This window comes from Ambystoma mexicanum, chromosome 2p (genome assembly GCF_040938575.1).
Source record: "Ambystoma mexicanum isolate Mex_15411 chromosome 2p, UKY_AmexF1_1, whole genome shotgun sequence".
Lineage (NCBI taxonomy): Eukaryota > Metazoa > Chordata > Amphibia > Caudata > Ambystomatidae > Ambystoma > Ambystoma mexicanum.
In genome coordinates this window covers 1,223,259,684-1,223,277,516 of record NC_090923.1, presented here as the reverse complement: position 1 = coordinate 1,223,277,516, position 17,833 = coordinate 1,223,259,684, and positions in this window count along the sequence as shown.

Below are 17,833 nucleotides of genomic sequence, written 5' to 3'. Positions count from 1 at the left end.
GCAGCAGAGCGTGATCCGCTGTAATGTGGAGAGCCCGGCAGGGCAAGGGCGAAGGCTGGAAGGCAGCAGAGCGTGATCCGCTGCAATGTGGAGAGCCCGGCAGGGCAAGGGCGAAGGCTGGAAGGCAGCAGAGCGTGATCCGCTGCAGTGTGGAGAGCCCGGCAGGGCAAGGGCGAAGGCTGGAAGGCAGCAGAGCGTGATCCGCTGCAATGTGGAGAGCCCGGCAGGGCAAGGGCGAAGGCTGGAAGGCAGCAGAGCGTGATCCGCTGCAATGTGGAGAGCCCGGCAGGGCAAGGGCGAAGGCTGGAAGGCAGCAGAGCGTGATCCGCTGCAATGTGGAGAGCCCGGCAGGGCAAGGGCGGAGACTGGAAGACAGCAGAGCGTGATCCGCTGCAATGTGGAGAGCCCGGCAGGGCAAGGGCGAAGGCTGGAAGGCAGCAGAGCGTGATCCGCTGTAATGTGGAGAGCCCAGAGGAGCAGGGCTGTGAGGCAGGGAGCCTGGAAGGCTATGGCTGGAGGCAGCAGGGTGGAGCAAGCAACAAGGCAGGGTCCAAGCAGGAGTGAAGGTAAGCAGCATACAAGATCCGTAGAAAGAAGCAAAAGGTGGAGGAAGAACTCTCAGATGCAAGAGGCTGAGCCACTGCAGGCAGCAGCCTTTATACTGCCTAGCCCAGCACAGAGGCAGGCTAATTGGTTGCACCTGGCTAAACACACCTGCAGGCAATCGGCCACCTCCCTTTCTGTTCCTGGGCTGGTGGAAGCAGGGCAAGTCTCTAGGGCTTCTGGGGGGTGTAGTTCCATTGATAACCAATAGGAACAGCCAGGAATCAATGCTTGTAGCCAGGTGCATTATGGTATGCGTAGTTTGTTGGAAATAATAATTAAGCAGCAAAGTCTCGCAAATGGGAAATAATGTTTCCAAAGTAAATATAGATAGATCCAAGAGTCTGTTGTAAATAAATGATAAACATATAGTCCAAATTGAGCGTAAATGGAGGCGCCCATGGCGCAGGCATGACAGTATGCCCCTCTCCAGGCCCCTCTCCAGGCCCCTCTCCAGGTTCCCTGAAGACCGACCTATAGGAAGAATGTCTGTCACACCGTACAAGAGTCTTACTCCAAAAAGGCAAAACATGAAGCACCAGAAACGGGTTGCAAGGTGAGAGTCTTGAATGGCTGTAGAGAGTATCAAGGCGGTAGCAACTGGGTGTGTGGGTGTCATGAGAGAGCCAGCGGGCTGGAACGCACCTGAGACTGGTAGAGTAGAGTCTGGCAGTCTTAGTGCTATAGATACACCAGCAGAAACAACTGGAGCAGTAGTCTTAACAGGAAAACCCTTCGCTGACCCTGCAACAGTTAGCATGGCGGATGTAGGATCAGGAAGAGAAGGTGCTGAGGGATCAGGTTGTGTAGCAGAGGATTCTGCTGCAGCGAGCACAGCTGCGAAGGAAGTAGAAATCTGGGAATCGGGAGCATCAGAATTAGCAGTAGCTTCAGGAATCACAGTAGCTATAGCAGCCTCAAGATTTGCAGCAGAGACTTGAGGAGTCTCAAATGTGGCAGGGAGTTTAGGAACCACAGCAGCAGGAAGATCATGGATTGCAGTTGGAAGTTCGGGTGCTGTAGCAGCTACAGATAGTTCAGGTGTTGCAACTACTGGTAGATCGGGTACCACAACCACTGGCGATTCAGGGGGTATCGAAGAAACTGAAGATGTTGATTGCTCAAGAGTGTTGTCTGATAGCACAGCCACACTTTGGCAAGCCCCGCTTGCCAACTCAGCATGCTCGGTGTGAACTGCGCCAGTCTCTTCAGCTGCCATTGTCATTTCAGAAGAGGTTGTAAGTGTGAGTACTGGACAATAGGCAAGGGTGAGGGCGGAACCATCCTTTGACTCAGAGGGATTTCCAATCAGAAGACCACCCTTGTTTTGTGGTGTAATGGCTGTGTGCGTGATTTGACCCACCGGAGGAGTTAATTCTTTTCTGTCAGTACAACAACCTGAGTTTCTGTGGCTGGAAGGTGAAAAAGCTGTGTCAGTCTTTAGAAGGGATACATATGCTATATTTAGGTCTTCCATCTGCTTGGTATAAGTCTGTATACTTTTCTGTATGGCAATTCCAGGCCTTATCATGTCGATCTCTAAAGATAAGATGTCAGGTGTTGGACATAGTGTCAGATGGTCTGGTGACTTGTGTCCCTTCATAAGATTCTTATAATGCAAATAAACAAAGTCATCATAGAGGTCTTCGGTCTTTCTTTTAAGGCGTAGGAGTTGTTTGTGTAGCAGGTAAGTATCATTAGTTTGATCTAAAGCTTCAGAAGCTGGTGTGGCAGAAAATTCGGTTGTAGCAATGGGAAGACTGACCTTAGGGTTATTGTGGTTAGTAGATACTGTGGAAGCATTAAGACAACCAATGGTTAGTATAGGTCTTTTGTACCCAGGACCAGATGCACAAACCTCAGGATAATGACTGCCCTGTCCTGTCAAATAAGGGTTTCCAGCATTCTGGGGAGCTTGCCAAGCTGATCTTGCGCATATCACTCTGGCAACAGCGTATTCTGGTTTAGAGTCTCCCACAATGAGTGCTATATCCTTGGCTGTTGCGGTGTTAGAAGGCTTGTCAGAAGACGCAGGAGTGTTTTTCACTGTTTGGTTTAACAAGATCTGTAAGAATTCATTATCTTGCTGTAGCTCTGCAACAGATAAGGACTGCGGGTCATAGTCGCAAATGTCATAATAATTGTACATGGAAGAAGGGTCAGCTAGCCAGTGAGTATAGTACCGTGCTTGTAAATCTTTGTTTACTAAGGCGAGACTGTCCTTTAGACTAAGGTTCTTGTTTGCTGTCTTTAGGGAAACCATAGGTTTATGCAAAGGTTTCTTAACCCGAAAGGAAAGCATCTTTGTTCTGTGTGTGCCTTTCCGGCCTATGGAACAAGAAATCTTTAGCTCTTGCATTCTGTCAGGAGTGGCACTCTATTAAGAGTGGCACAGGACACCCAGAAAGGGTTTGGGTGGTTGTGCCAAATAAAGTGGACAGATAAGAACACACACAGCGGAAAGGAAAGAGAACGAAGAGTAAGCAAGAGTAGCAAGGGAAAAGATACAGAATGAATACCCTCTTGGGGTGTATGCAGATATAGGAAAAGAGTATTCCACGAACCTTGGAAATACTCTAGCCTTCTGCACAGTTTGCTATAACAGAGGCCCACGCTGATTGCTCATGACTTGGAACAGCAGCTCCGGGTGTCTGTAATGTAGAAACAGGACAAGGGAAGGGGCAGAGGTTGACTGATGGGAACCAACAGACAAGCTCTGTACAAAAGGGTCTACAAACAGTACAAGAGAAGATACTACAGACAAATCCAGTAAAGGAGGTGATAGCAAACTAGCAGAAGGAAATGAAAGGAAAGTCGTGTACCAGGATAGGATAGCAGAGGACAGTAAGGAACAAGGTTGAGAGCTCAGAGGAGCAGGAAAGCAATGAGTAAGCCCACAGGGGTAGGACTGTAAGGTAGAACGCCCAGAGGAAAAGGGCTTAGGGCAGCAGAGTAAAGCAGACTGCACGGCAAGGATCCCGTAAGGGCCGGGCAGTAAGGAGTGAACCCTGAGGGACAGGGCCGATGAACGTAGACGGTAGCAGAGGACCGTAGAGAGCTGCTAGGCCGAGAACCCAGCGGAAAAGGTAGGTAGTAGGCAGCGAAGCGGGATAAGCTGCAAAGTAGGAAGGCCCAGAGGACAAGGGCTGTAGGTAGCCAGAGAGAGGTAGGCTGCAGAGCAGGGAGCCCCAGAGGACAAGGGCTGAAGGCAGCCGGAGTGAGGCAGGCTGCAGGGCAGGGAGCCCAGAGGACAAGGGCTGAGGCAGGAAAGCAGCAGAGCGTGATCAGCTGCAATGTAGAGGGTACGCAGGGCAAGGGCGGAGGCTGGAAGGCAGCAGAGCGTGATCGGCTGCAATGTGGAGAGCCCGGCAGGGCAAGGGCGGAGGCTGGAAGGCAGCAGAGCGTGATCGGCTGCAATGTGGAGAGCCCGGCAGGGCAAGGGCGAAGGCTGGAAGGCAGCAGAGCGTGATCCGCTGTAATGTGGAGAGCCCGGCAGGGCAAGGGCAGAGACTGGAAGGCAGCAGAGCGTGATCCGCTGTAATGTGGAGAGCCCGGCAGGGCAAGGGCGAAGGCTGGAAGGCAGCAGAGCGTGATCCGCTGCAATGTGGAGAGCCCGGCAGGGCAAGGGCGAAGGCTGGAAGGCAGCAGAGCGTGATCCGCTGCAGTGTGGAGAGCCCGGCAGGGCAAGGGCGAAGGCTGGAAGGCAGCAGAGCGTGATCCGCTGCAATGTGGAGAGCCCGGCAGGGCAAGGGCGAAGGCTGGAAGGCAGCAGAGCGTGATCCGCTGCAATGTGGAGAGCCCGGCAGGGCAAGGGCGAAGGCTGGAAGGCAGCAGAGCGTGATCCGCTGCAATGTGGAGAGCCCGGCAGGGCAAGGGCGGAGACTGGAAGACAGCAGAGCGTGATCCGCTGCAATGTGGAGAGCCCGGCAGGGCAAGGGCGAAGGCTGGAAGGCAGCAGAGCGTGATCCGCTGTAATGTGGAGAGCCCAGAGGAGCAGGGCTGTGAGGCAGGGAGCCTGGAAGGCTATGGCTGGAGGCAGCAGGGTGGAGCAAGCAACAGGGCAGGGTCCAAGCAGGAGTGAAGGTAAGCAGCATACAAGATCCGTAGAAAGAAGCAAAAGGTGGAGGAAGAACTCTCAGATGCAAGAGGCTGAGCCACTGCAGGCAGCAGTCTTTATACTGCCTAGCCCAGCACAGAGGCAGGCTAATTGGTTGCACCTGGCTAAACACACCTGCAGGCAATCGGCCACCTCCCTTTCTGTTCCTGGGCTGGTGGAAGCAGGGCAAGTCTCTAGGGCTTCTGGGGGGTGTAGTTCCATTGATAACCAATAGGAACAGCCAGGAATCAATGCTTGTAGCCAGGTGCATTATGGTATGCGTAGTTTGTTGGAAATAATAATTAAGCAGCAAAGTCTCGCAAATGGGAAATAAAGTTTCCAAAGTAAATATAGATAGATCCAAGAGTCTGTTGTAAATAAATGATAAACATATAGTCCAAATTGAGCGTAAATGGATGCGCCCATGGCGCAGGCATGACACTATGCCACAGTGACCATGGTCTCCGCAGGGCCTTGACACATTGGCATTTGGAAACTAAAGACCATTGGGATAAAAATATACCAGTGTTTTATCATATTATATGTCAGGGCCTACCTGAAGAAGTACAGAGGCAGTTAAAAAAGACTGGGGATTGAAATGAGACCATGGTCAGAGATACAATTAACTCTTACACTGAAGGTTAAAGCAGGAGAAGGATCAAAAGAAAATAGAGGAAAGGCAAACAGAAGAGGCAAAATTGATGCAGAAGAAATTATCCAAAATGGCGGTAGAAGGAGCTGTATTCATAAATACAGGAGATGGGATTAATGGACAGGGAGCTGTCATGCCACAGCAGGGCATGGGTGGTTATTTTGCAGGAAGAGGTGAGAGTCGTTTTAACCCAGAGGAGGAAGAGGATTTGTTCACAGATGGAGAGGATTTGGGTTTGTGGGGGACAGTTTCACTTTCAGAGGACCTGGGGGCACTGGAGCAGTATGTTGGACATGTGGAAAGTAGGACACATTTCACGGGTGTGTAGAGTAGAGGAGCAATGCAGCAAGGTGCAATGCCGTATAGGCCAAGAGGAGGGATAGCATATCCAGCACCATATGGTGCACCACAGCAAACCTATGAGTACTATGACTACACACAATATTCACCAGATCAGACACAAGCACAGCAGGTGCAGCAACCCCAACGGCCACAGATACAGCCACAGATAGCACCCCAACAACCACAACAGACATTAGCACAGCAACCACAGAGTGCAGTGCAATCGCAACAAGCAGTGACACAGTGGGATAAAAATATTCTGCCCACAGACATCACGGAGAGGAGGAGTTACAGCCGTTGGGGGGTACCCTTTCTCAAGGACAGGACTGAACATGTATCTCCAATATGACAGCCCACAGAATAGCTTGATGTGCCCTATCCTATCAGTAACCACAGACACTGAACAGGAACAGAGGGTGGAAATATCTATAGGCGACCAGACTCTTTCTTTCTTAGTTTACACTGAGACAACAACATCCTGTGACAGTAGGAGATCAGCTGATAGCTATCCCATTCCTGTATTCCAGGAAGACACCTGTTAACATATTGGGAAGAAATCCTATGGCCAAACTCAATATGTCAATATCATTCACAGAAGACGGCATAATATGCTCTACATCAGGCATACATTTCCAGACAGCAAAAGAATACATACAAGCCTTTCATAGGCAGAAAGTACAGAGGGGAGTACCAGTGGATCCTGAAGTATTTTTCTATGGAGTACAAGTGATGTTAGCATGGCTTCCACGCATTGAGGGACAGTTATTGAGACTACCCAAAGAACTTTTTATTCAGAACACAAATACCTGCAGATGTAACTGAAGGGGAACTGGTTAAAATTGAGCAAGAGATGGCTGTAGTGAGGGAGGATAGAATGATTTTACACGGCACTGATGAGGAGGTTGACTACAGTGACTGTGATGATGAGGTATTGTTTGAGATGAATATACCATGTCAATTGAGAATAGAGTATACAGAGGTGCCACAACAAATAATTTATAGAAGAAGATTTGGCAAGGGTACCACGCACCCTATGGATGACCTTTCCATATGGTGTGGGGATGTTAAAAGGAATAGGAGCAGTAAAAATAAAATTAAAGAAAGGGGCAATTTTACCTCGAGTAAAACAGTATCCAATGTCCAAAGAAGCATATGAGGGTATTTTTATGAAACATTAAATGTGCTCACTAAGCAGGGAGTGATAGCGCCATCAGAATCTCCATGCAACACAGCAGTATACATAGTGGAAAATCACAGGGAGTGTCGTGGAGATTTTTTATTTACTTTACTTTACATTTATAAAGTGCACAAAACTCCCGGGCATCAAGGGTTAGCATGATTGCGTGACACACTACATAAGGACTGGATGTATTGCCTTCTGCTGGCTCCTTTTGCCCTGCGCAATCAGCAAGGCTCAGACGATCACTTGACTCCTTATGAGTTGGTTACTATACTGAATACACAGGAAAACCCTACACTGTGGACCCGGGTATTACCATAACCAGGTATACTGAAAGATTATCCAGAGGACTACATTCAAGAAATGTGTATCAAAAATATTTATTTAGCTTGATACAAAAATTGTAAATGGCAATTAATCATGTATGAATCAACACTAAAAGTCACAATTAGGTTGCAGGTAAAATGACATTTAAAACAGGGTAGATGACACAATTCATTTCTACACTGAACTATTCAATCATTCATTCAACAGACATCCTCATACAAACATACACATACAAAAATGCTTACATATACATTTTAGATCAAATTCAAATGACAACATAGAAATAAATTGTTTAAATATTTGACAAATTAGCAATATGTCGCCAAACTTTGGAATGGATCTTAATAGTAATTGCAATGTGCTTGATCACATCTCCAGCTAGTTTCAGTTTCTGACCGGTTTCGACGTGTTGGATTATTTTATCCACGTCTTCATCAGGGAATCCAAATATTATACTAAAACAAAATATAAATGAAAAGATATTAATGGGAAAAGCTAAAAAACAAGAACATTATTTATGTAAAAACCCACAACAATACAAATACAAATAAGCCAATTCATGAACGTGCACCAAAGATTAATCAATTACGTATCTCACATGCCAGGGTGCACTCATTTTTATTAATGTAGTGCCCCAAGTTTCTGAGTGCCTATAGGTTAGTGAGGCCAGTGATGAGCCTCTGAAATGTGGTGGTGGGAAACTGACACCTGAGGAGACCAACCCAACACTATACCACTTATGAGGTTTAAAAAAGCCGCTGTGTTTGAAAATGCATTAAAGCAAAATTTGAGAATACCTAATTATCCAATTACTAGCTCCATGAGCATAGGGAGCTGTGACTGCAACTTATTTTCTGCAACCATGAATCTTAAACTAAATCAAAACCAAATAAGCAAATTGGACTACCGAAAAGGTCAGTCATTCTTAAAAACTTATCAGAGAAAACCATCTCACCTCACATGTAGAAAGGCAGCACGGCACGTCTCTCTTGAAATCAATGATGCCCTCACTGTAGTGACACGTTTTTTTATGCAATTGTCGAAACATGGACTAGCAGTCATCAACGGTAGTACTTGAACAGGGGAAAGTGTGTATTCCATTTCAGCTGCACTAGGCAGAATCTAAACAGGTGGATGAAAAAAGAGGGGGGGCAGATGACGTACACCCATACACCCAACCTTTTTTTCCCACAACCTGTAAGATTGTAACAATTCTAAACCCTTGTATAACTTATACGCATGTTATATCAGAATATAGCAAGGACTTGATCCTCAATCATGGACTCACCAGCGGAGTGGGATTCTTGAACACGTCTGTGTCCGTGGGTTAGGAGAACCGATGCTATAGGAATCCCCCTGAAGCCCCTCTCTCACTCTGTGACAAAAGCCCCAGACGGACAGAAGAACTCCAGGGAAACCCTGGGGGGGGGGGGATAAAACCCTGTATGTCTGGAAATCGTCTGCTTCGGGTGTTTCTTCTAGGCAGGAGCTGATTCAGAGCTGTGGTGTCTACTCATAAAAGATGAGATTGACATGGTAAGTAATAATAGATAAAAGATACAGTAAGGTAAGTAATGAAAGAGAAGCGGATGAGATTCACCCCTTTAAATGTTGACTGCGGTGAGAAATGACACATAGACCGAAGATCTTGAACCTTGGAAGGCTTCACTACCAAAGAAATTAGTGTTAGACAAGAATAGTGAGAAGGAACAGTGACTGGGGGCCTCATTACAACCCTGGCGTAAGGGGGTAACGGCGCCGTAAAAGGCTGCAGTGCCGTTAAACCCTTAACGCCCGATTCACACTTTAACGCCTGCTTTTTGCAGGCGTTAAAGTCCAACCCGCTAAGGGACCTTGGTGCTAATTACGGCACCGTAATTTACAGTGCCGTAATTAGCGCCTTCCCCATTCCCATTGAGCCCTATGGGCCAAAAATGGGAATGGGGAAGGGGCCATTGAATGGGGATTTACTGCCCCGCCAACCTTGGAGTGGGGCGGTAAATCCGCCATCCACCATGGCGGAATCCGGCATGGACCATGGTGCTAATAGCACCATGGTCCAACGCCAGGGTTGTAATGAGGCCCTGGGTGTCTACCGACTGGTATGTACCTGATATGCGCAACAGGATTGTGTCTGAGCTGTGAATCAAATGTTGTATATTGCTTCCTGTAAGGAGAGGACTGAAATATAGAAGATTACAGAGTTAGGCGAAGAACTAGTGATTGAGCTGAACTAAGAAGCTAGCACTGCCCTTCGTACCTCAGAGGAAGCCGGGGAAAGATTGGAGTTGGAACCCGAAGGAGAAATCAGTGTAAGTGCAAGCATTCGTTCCGGGAGCTCTGGAGCTGAGTTTTCAGATCCGCGGGTGAAAGTTAAATCGCGCTGATAAGTAGAAAACAGAAACAGAAAGTGAGCATGAATAGAGTTCGTAAGATGGACAGGAAGACAAAGCCTAAATTCGTACTTACGAAGTGTTGTTTTGGCAGAGTAGCAACGCATCTGCTTGTTGGAGAGAGAGCCAGGTATGCTGTGCGCGGTGTAGGTGGCGGAGTCAAACTGCCATTCGGGAGTCGAACAACTAGACTGCAGCAAGTGGAATGAACTGCCATTTTAGGTGAAAAAATGGATGCCACATACCTTCGAGTCCAACGATGCTAGAGGGACCAGCGCCTCCTAAGGAGCGTGACAGTATGCCCCCTCCGAAGGGCCGAGGCACCTGGTTTACCAGGGTGACAATGATAGAAGGGACGAATCAAATAGGGGGTATGGACAGCAGAAGCGGGTTCCCAAGAATGATCCGCCTGCGAATAACCACGCCAATCAACCAGGTACTGAAGACGACCCCGGTAATAGCGGGCCAGCCACTTCAAACTCATGGCCCGAAGGAGTAGAAACAGGAGGGGGACGAGAACCCTTGAGTCTAGAAAAACGGTCCACCACATCTTTCTTCAGCTGGAAACGTGGAAAACAGGGTGAATCCGGGACCAAGACGGAGGGAGCCGGAGACGAAAGGCAGCAGATCCCACACACTGTAGAATAGGGAAGGGACCGAAGTACTTAGGAGACAGCTCAGAAGGCACCAAGTGACGGGGCAGAAAGTGAGAAGCCAACCATACATGATCGCCTGGAACCAACCGTGGGGCTGGAGTACGGCGTCTGTCGGCAAAACGTTTGGCACGTTCTTGAGCGGCCAAAAGAGAGTTCCGAGCAGACCGCTGGCCCTCCCGTATGTCCAATAGTAAACTGTCCACATCAGGAAACTTTAACGGGGAAGAGAGACCCACAGGAAAACAGGTAGGATGGAAACCATATGAGCAAAAGAAAGGGCTGGCGTTCAGTGCAGAATGTCTAGAGTTATTATAGGCAAATTGTGCCATGGGCAACAATTCGCATCAGTTGTCCTGGGAGGCTGAAATATAACTGTCATGTCTTCGGGTAGTTCCTACGGCCATGTCCCGACACCCAGTCCAGTGACCTACCCCTCCCATTCACCTGTCTCCCGGGGCTCACGCAGGCAACCCAGTTTGGCTCGCGCGCTAGCCAAACAAACGCCATACACCCTACAGTCACGATTGCGGCCGTTTCTCCATTGGCAGTTGCCATGGAGATTAGGCCACCGCACGAGCAGTAACACACTCGCTCGTACCGTTGTGGCCCGATCACGTGACCCGAGGAAACGGTCACGTGCCCCGGGTTCGCGGTCACGTGACTCCGTTTAACATCATGTGACCAGGAAGCGGACGATATTTAAGCAGTGCAGTGCCGGTATCCTACGCTTCACAGCTGGTTTACCAGGATAACTCTGGTGGCTTTCTTACCTTTGTTGCTTACCTGGCTTCCTTGGACTTGGCTTTCGTTTTCTGGACTTCTTGTGGATCACGCTTGGATTTGGCTGCTTCGGCTTTTCTGCTCATCACGGCTCCTGACCCCCGACTGAACTACGGACTTCCTCTGGATCACGTTTTTTGTTTTTCCCTTTGGTTCGGACGGCTCTTCCTGGCTTCAGACCTTCTTCTGCAACGGATCTCTTTTGGGCCTACCTGATTGCACCTCTGCACGGGTAATCTCACTCTCCAGTTGGTGGCTGCCATCTGATTACCTGGGGCCCATCTACAATACACTCTCCAGGTGGAGACTGGCGATGAACATCTAGATCTATCCCGCAGGGTGGGTCCTACGTGAGTCCCGGAACCATCCTCCCGTTCAGGTTCACCATCCCTTTCATCAGATCCCCGGTAAGACTCTGATTGTCTTCGGATTATTGTATGTAGTATCCTGTCTGCTTGGTATCTAACCATTGCCTTTTTTCACAGCTGCCTTGGGGTTCCTAGTACTTCGGTTCCGGCTTCGGATTATCTCCACCTGCGGCCTCAAAGGTTGCACAGGGAGTGATTTAGTGATTCTCCCTGTGCGGCACTTGGGGACAGAGGTCTTCTATATCTTCACGACTCTCAACACAAGACAATAACAACGTAAGTATCCTTCAAGTGTCTGATTTAGGCGCTCTGTCTGTCTATTGGTTTGCGGATGGAAACTAGAACTCAGAGCCCTGTTGATGTGAAGACTCTTGCAGACCTGGCGCCAGTATCGCGAGGTATATTGCGTCCCTCTATCTGAGACATTGGCATCAGGGAGACCGTGCAGTGAAAATATCCGTTCAATGAAGATTCTCGCCATTTGAGCGGCAGTGGGAACCTGTGGAAGCGGAATGAAATGAGCCATTTTTGTAAAGTAGTCCACGGCCACCATGATTGTCGTACAACCCTCGGAAACGGGTAAATCCACCACAAAATTGGTAGAAATAAGTTGCCAAGGACGAACAGGAATGGGCATCGTGGAAAGAAGGCCCAGCGGGGCAGAACGTGGGGATTTGGTTTGTAAACAGGTAGAGCATGCTGAGACGTAATCCTGTATATCTCTGCCCAAATCAGGCCACCAGAAATGTTGTAGAACCAATTCAGTTGTGTTGGCAATACTTCTATGTCCAGCCATCTGAGAATCATGACATAATTGCATCACAGTTCTTCTGAGATTCTCTGAAGGAACGAATAAACGTTTCTCACGGTAGGCACATCCTTGGGACAACACCAGTTTCAGGTTATCCAGAACAGCAGGATCTGCTTCCAGAAGGTGTTTCGTAGCTTCTGCGACTGATTGCAAAAATGTAGTAACCACCTGTAGAAATACGGCTCTGGGAAAGAGGGGTTCTGACCGAAAAGGGTTAGAAAACGTGGTGTCGTTTCTTGATAAAGCGTTGGCCTTGAGATTGATTCTGCCAGGAATAAAAGTAAAAATAATCTCGTAAGGAGAAAAAAATGTGCCCAGCGGCTTGTCTACTGTTCCGTGTTTGGGCATATTGTAGGGCACGAAGGTTACTGTGATCGGTTCGAACTTCGATAGCATGACAAGCTCCCAACAAAAGATGTCGCCATTCCTCGAAGGCCCGTTTGATAGCAAGCAGTTCTTTCTGCAGGACGTTGTAATTCCGTTCGGAAGGAGAAAGAGTCTTGGACATGTAAGCCACGGGACATTCCACTCCCTGGTTATTCTCTTGTAGTAAGACTGCTCCTAATGCATAGTGAGATGCATCCGACTCTACAATAAACCTCTTAGTTCGATTAAGGGTTTATAAGAATCAGTCTGGATACGAAGCACTTTTTGAGATTTTCAAATGACCATTGAGCTGCATCTGACCAACAGAAAACCGCTCCCTTCTTGAGAAGGGCGGTCATTGGTAAAATCTCTTCCAAATAATTGGGAATGAAACGCCGAAAAAATTAGCGAAACCGAGGAACCTCTGAAGTTCTTTAACACTGCCAGGAGCAGTCCATTCGGTAATTGCAGAAACCTTTTGTGGATCCATGGATACTCCTTTGGCCGATAAGATGTATCCCAGATACGCCACCCTTTCCTTGTGAAACTCACATTTGTCCAATCTACAATATAGGTGGTTATCAGACAGTCTTTGGAGTACCTACGTGACGTGTTGAATGTGTGCAGCCGTGGAGGAAGAGAAGACCAGGATATCATCCAGATACACGATTACTGAGTGAAGAAGGAGATCGGAGAAGATGTGATCCATGAAGCGCTGGAAGACGGCAGGGGTGTTAGAGAGACCAAAAGGCATAACTCGATACTCATAATGCCCAAAAGGTGTACGGAAAGCCGTCTTCCATTCGTTGCCAGCTCGAATACGGATAAGCTGGTAAGCCCCACAGAGATCCAGTTTCGTACAGATTACAGCCCCTTTTACTGCCTCAAGAAAGTCAGATGAGTGGCATGGGAAATCTATCGGGGATAGTGATCTTATTCAATCCACGGTAGTCAATGCATGGTCTGAGTTCCGTAGTGTCCTTTTTAGGAACGAAAAATAAAGAAGCCCCCGCAGGTGACATGGATTCTGCAATAAGACCCTGACATAATTTCTTTTGAAGGTATTCTTTAAGAACTTCTTTTGCTCTGGATGATAAAATGTACATACGCCCAAATGGAATAGGGGCATCAGGCACCAATTCGAGAGCACAGTCAACTCTCCGGTGAGGTGGTAGTTCTGCATATTCTGTATTAGAAAATACTGTATGAAACGTCTGATAGATGTCAGAAACATCCTGTATATGATTAAGTACAGTGGCGTTAGGCTTGCGTTCTTGGGAGGAAGACACAGGATGAAAACCCAAGGCACCACTCGAAAGGCAGTTTCCTATACAGTATTCTGAACCCATAAAGAATGTTCCAGCCGTCCAGCCGTCCAGTTAATATATGGGTTATGAACCCTAAGACAGGGTAATCCAAGTATTATTGGATAATGGGTAGTTTGAATGATATTGAGTATGATGGTTTCACTATGGGAAGCTATCTTCATCAGAAGAGATTGTGTCTGTTCTGTAATGGGCCCAGAAACCAGTGGGCTTCCGTCTACTGACTCCATCGGAATAGCTAGGGATTTTAATGAACTAGGTATTCCCATCCGTTTCGCCCATTGATAATCAATAAAATTACCAGCAGCCCCGCAGTCTATCAAGGCAGGCACCTCCACAGGTTCTGCTGTTTTCCATAGGAGGGTAATGCGTAGAACGACCATGGGAAGCTCAGGGACTTCTGTAATCTGAGAATGCACATGTACAGGTGAGGAACCTTTCGCTAATTCCCTATCCGTGGTTCCCCTAACAGTCGGGTGCGCACGTTTCCCTGCCCCCTAACAGGAGCAATGGGACAATTCTGCACAGCATGATCCTTCGCCCCACAATACATGCATAGTTTTAGTTGACGAAGTCTGTTTCGTTCATCTGGAGTCAAGCGACTGCGTGTCAAACCAATCTGCATAGGCTCGTCTGTTTGGGCTTTAGTGGTAGCGGAGAAGGGAAGTTCAGAAGAAATTTGCGGGTTTCTAGTTTTACGACGTTCCCTATGTCTTTCTTGTAAGCGGTAATCCATTTGCATCACAATGGAAATCAATTCTGTGAGATTAGGGGGTGAGGCACTCTATATACCTCATCCTTTAATTCCTCATTTAGTCCTCTTCTAAATAGCGTGATGAGAGCATCATCAGCTCATGAAGTGCCTGCTGCCAATTGTTTGAACCTGGTAATATACGATAATAAGTCTTGCGACCCTTGTTTGAAATCTAAAAGCTGTTCTTGAGCTGAAACTGTGATTTCTTGCCTCTCAAACATGGTCCTAAGGCTATTCAAAAAGTCCTGGTAAGAATCCAGCAAGGGATTATTAGTGGTAACCAATGGGGTAGCCCAAGCTAAGGCGGGACCAGTTAGATTTGAAATCATGTGCCCTACTTTGTCACAATCACTGTGGAAAAATGCAGATTTAAATGAAATCTGGACAGTACAAGCTTCTATGAAAGCTTTTAATTTATGAGGATCCCCATCATCTGAACCCCCAGGAATTGGACCGGGAGGCAATTCGGAACAACTAGGAGTCCTTCCCAATGACTGAACAGCAGTCAGCAATTGCTGTTGCTGAGCGGGGTCCATTTTAAGAACCGACAGTCAACCAGAGACCACTAGCAAGGGTCCAGTTCCTGCTCTACTCGATATTTCTTTTAATTATGCGTTGCTAACTGTAAGATTGTAACAATTATAAACCATTGTATAACTTATACACATGTTATATCAGAATATAGCAAGGACTGGATCCTCAATCTTGGACTCAACAGCAGAGTGGGATTCTTGAACACGTCTGTGTCCGTGGCTTAGGAGAACCGATGCTATAGGAATCCCCCTGAAACCCCTCTCTCACTCTGTGACAAAAGCCCCAGATGGAGGGAAGAACTCCAGGGAAACCCTCGGGGGGGAATAAAACTCTGTGCGTCTGGAAATTGTCTGGTTCATGTGTTTCTTCTAGGCAGGAGCTGATTCAAAGCTGTGGTGTCTACTCAGAAAAGATGAGATTGACATGGTGAGTAATAATAGACAAAAGATACAGTAAGGTAAGTAATGAAAGAGAAGCAGACGAGATTCATCCCTTTAAATATTGACTGCGGTGAGAAATGACACATAGACCGAAGATCTTGAACCTTGGAAGGCTTCACTATCAAAGAAATGAGTGTTAGACAAGAATAGTGAGAAGGAACAGTGACTGGGTTTCTACCGACTGGTATGTACCTGATATGCGCAACAGGATTGTGTCTGAGCTGTGAATCAAATGTTGTATATTGCTTCCTGTAACGAGACGACTGAAATATAGAAGATTACAGAGTTAGGCGAAGAACTAGTGATTGAGCTGAACTAAGAAGCTAGCACTGCACTTCGTACCACAGAAGACGCCGGGGAAAGATTGGAGTTGGAACCCGAAGGAGAGATCAGTGTAAGCGCAAGCGTTCGTTCCGGGAGCTCTGGAGCTGAGTTTTCAGATCTGCAGGTGAAAGTCAAATCGCGCTGATAAGTAGAAAACAGAAACGGAAAGTGAGCATGAATAGAGTTCGTAAGATGGACAGGAAGACAAAGCCTAGGTCCGTACTTACGAAGCGTTGTTTTGGCAGAGTAGCAACGCATCTGCTTGTTGGAGAGAGAGCCAGGTATGCTGTGCGCAGCGTAGGGGGCGCGGTCAAACTGCCATTCGGGAGTCGCACAACTAGACTGCAGCAAGCGGAATGAACCGCCATTTTAGGAGAAAAAATGTATGCCGCACACCATAGAGTCCAACAATGCCAGAGTGTCATGCCGTCCTGGAAACTATGGGGAAGTTGGCGGCGCCATTATTAGTTCCATCACGTTCTTAGCACGTTCTTTGGCAGCGGTCTAGTTTCTTCCAAGATGGCCACCGACAGCGAATAAACACACAACACAGCTTCGCCTATGCGCGTTGCACCTCGGATTTTCCGTGCTACACGTTCTCACTCCATTTGCCTTACCGTAGCTGTTTTTCTCCGTTTCCTGCTTCTGCCCTTGTTTTTGCTCTGTTCCTCCTCCTCACTTTCTCTTTCCGCTCCTCTTCGTGTCCGGGATACGCTCCTGTATCTCCCATTGCCTTTTGTTTTTTCCTCTCTCCCTGTTTTCCTCCTGTTGGCCATCCGGCTCCTTCCTTTTAGTTTCCTCATTCCCCTTTGGTTTCGTGCTTCCCGTTGCTTCTTGCTTACCTGTGGTTCCCTGCTTGCTCCTAGCTTCCGCTGTTCCTTTCTTTCTTTCTTCTCTTGTATGCATCGGCTGCTCCTTCTGTCCCCAGCGTCCGGTACTGTGTGCCTTTTCAACGTTCATTTTGGATTCCTTCCGCCCTGCCAGGGTGGAAGCCAGCAGTCAGATTTACAAGAGCCTTGGGATCTACTTGAGGAAGATTTCATTAAGGAACGGACTCTCGTCTTCATTGACACAAGCAGCAGTCTCCTTGAGACTAAGGATCTTCCGGATAAGACTCACAGGGTTTTTATACCTGGAGGCCTTTCCCTGTAATTTTGGGCTAGCTCCTGGGGAGACTACCCTGTTGGGGAGCACCTGAGTGACAGGCTGGCTATGGAGAGAGACCCTATCTTCTTCAAAGGAAGGAAAAGAAAGGAAACCCTCTTCAGAAGAGCTCCAAGAAGAAAAAGAAGACCCCTGAAGAGGAGTCACTGGAGGTCTCAGGTGAGGAGGAAGGGAGGGAGGAAACACCAGGTATTGACACAGAGGGACCAGCGCCTCCTAAGGGGCGTGACACAACCACATAACGAGCATAAATCGTCACTCCACATGTGCATTGTGTTAAACCAGGGCTGGTTTCCCCTGATTATAGATGCCCCATTACCAAACATTCTCATCGAGGGGCATACTCAAGAGGTGAAACCAATAAGCAGCCCGATGTTGTTAACTGGAGTGCTAAACTCACTCACTGTCTATTATATCCATATCTTGATAAATGAAAAAACAACTGCACATGATAAATGAACCAGGGTCACTATACGCCACTAACCCGGACTCCTTCCTATTATTTACCATCCTACTGTCTTAATTTTAGCCATTGCAACCGCCAAGCGGGGAAGCTATATAGCACCATTAGCTTTGGTAATCCTTTGATTCCTGGTTCCCGGTCCCCATAAATTTCTCCTCCTTCATTCCTCCCCTTTGTTTTGTCCTCTATTGGATCCCGGATCTCCGTGCACTCATTTCCCTTAGTGCGCTCTTCGCTGTTTCCTGGACTTTTCCC